A 2,462-nucleotide genomic window follows, 5' to 3' on the forward strand; every position below is an offset into this window, starting at 1 on the left:
AGGGGTAAGGCTGAGGGTACCAGGGGTAAGGCTGAGGGTACCAGGGGTAAGGCTGAGGGTACCAGGGGTACGGCTGGAGGTACCAGGGGTAAGGCTGGAGGTACCAGGGGTAAGGCTGGAGGTACCAGGGGTAAGGCTGGAGGTACCAGGGGTAAGGCTGGAGGTACCAGGGGTTAGGCTGGAGGTACCAGGGGTAAGGCTGGGGGTACCAGGGGTAAGGCTGAGGGTACCAGGGGCGAAGCTGGCTGGGGGTACCAGGGGTTGGGCTGAGGGTACCAGGGGTTGGGCTGAGGGTACCAGGGGTAAGGCTGAGGGTACCAGGGGCGAAGCTGGCTGGGGGTACCAGGGGTGTTGCTGAGGGTACCAGGGGTGCCGCTGAGGGTACCAGGGGTTAGGCTGGGGGTACCAGGGGTTGAGCTGAGGGTACCAGGGGTAAGGCTGAGGGTACCAGGGGTGTTGCTGGGGGTACCAGGGGTCGCCATTCATTTTCAATGGGGGAGGTACCAGGGGTAGGGCTGGGGGTACCAGGGGTAAAGAGCGGACCGGCTCGCCGGCCGAGCGTGGCCGAAAAAGAGGCCTCCTGGCCGGATTGAGAAATTAAAAAAATTCCCCCATTCATTTTCAATGGCGGGGGTACCAGGGGTATGCAGTACCGATTTTGGTCGTTAGGGGCGCTGTAGTAGGTAAACCAGATATGGGGAGTTAGGGGGTCAAGAAGGCTAAAAGGCTTAGAAAGTGAGCGTTCACCAAAATACTTTCCGAAACGTATATAGGTGAGCATGTTTTGAATGGGTGACCTCCAGGGCGACACAGGGGAGGCCCCTAAGAGTATAATCAGACCATCGTGAGGGTGTTTCCAGCCACCCAAAAGCACTGGAACGGCCTCTGACGGCGGAGCTCCGCACTATCGAATATTTTCTATTTCCCCCTCCAGGCGGTCGACGGCAGTTGGGAAGGCCGCCCGAGAGGCGCCCGGGGCGGATACCCCGTGCGAAAACCCGGCCTCTGACGGCGGAGCTCCGCACTTTCGAATATTTTCTGTTTCCCCCTCCGGGCGGTCGACGGCAGTTGGGAAGGCCGCCCGAGAGGCGCCCGGGGCGGATACCCCGTGCGAAAACCCGGCCTCTGACGGCGGAGCTCCGCACTTTCGAATATTTTCTGTTTCCCCCTCCGGGCGGTCGACGGCAGTTGGGAAGGCCGCCCGAGAGGCGCCCGGGGCGGATACCCCGTGCGAAAACCCGGCCTCTGACGGCGGAGCTCCGCACTTTCGAATATTTTCTGTTTCCCCCTCCGGGCGGTCGACGGCAGTTGGGAAGGCCGCCCGAGAGGCGCCCGGGGCGGATACCCCGTGCGAAAACCCGGCCTCTGACGGCGGAGCTCCGCACTTTCGAATATTTTCTGTTTCCCCCTCCGGGCGGTCGACGGCAGTTGGGAAGGCCGCCCGAGAGGCGCCCGGGGCGGATACCCCGTGCGAAAACCCGGCCTCTGACGGCGGAGCTCCGCACTTTCGAACATTTTCTGTTTCCCCCTCCGGGCGGTCGACGGCAGTTGGGAAGGCCGCCCGAGAGGCGCCCGGGGCGGATACCCCGTGCGAAAACCCGGCCTCTGACGGCGGAGCTCCGCACTTTCGAACATTTTCTGTTTCCCCCTCCGGGCGGTCGACGGCAGTTGGGAAGGCCGCCCGAGAGGCGCCCGGGGCGGATACCCCGTGCGAAAACCCGGCCTCTGACGGCGGAGCTCCGCACTTTCGAATATTTTCTGTTTCCCCCTCCGGGCGGTCGACGGCAGTTGGGAAGGCCGCCCGAGAGGCGCCCGGGGCGGATACCCCGTGCGAAAACCCGGCCTCTGACGGCGGAGCTCCGCACTTTCGAATATTTTCTGTTTCCCCCTCCGGGCGGTCGACGGCAGTTGGGAAGGCCGCCCGAGAGGCGCCCGGGGCGGATACCCCGGGCGAAAACCCGGCCTCTGACGGCGGAGCTCCGCACTTTCGAATATGTCCCCCTCCACATCGCACCCATACACAAACTGACCGATATGCAACTTAAGACCCGCCTTCGGAGGGCCCCCACCGGCCCCGGCCCCCGCGCCGGCGCTTGGAGGTTCAGGCTCCTTCGGCTTGCGGGTCGACCCCCCCCTATGTCTCACTGCGAGACGGCGAGACCATTCGAGTCTTTTTCCCTCCTTACAGGTCGCACCAACACAACCACTGACCGATATGCAACCAAGACCCGCCTTCGGAGGGCCCCCACCGGCCCCGGCCTCGCGCCGGCGCTTGGAGGTTCAGGCTCCTTCGGCTTGCGGGTCGACCATTCCCGGGGCCGCGTCGAAAGCCTCGGCGCGGACCTCATAGCGAGACCATAGCCGGCTCCCCGCGCTACGCGCGATGTTGTTCCCAGCTGTCCTACCACTGGACCCCCGTCGCTCGCTGCTGCGTTGCTCCGGTCCACCCCCAATGGGCGGCG

The sequence above is a fragment of the Hippocampus guttulatus genome, unplaced genomic scaffold (assembly GCF_054856545.1).
Source record: "Hippocampus guttulatus isolate MCC_2025c unplaced genomic scaffold, RoL_Hgut_1.0 HiC_scaffold_62, whole genome shotgun sequence".
Taxonomy (NCBI): Eukaryota; Metazoa; Chordata; class Actinopteri; order Syngnathiformes; family Syngnathidae; genus Hippocampus; species Hippocampus guttulatus.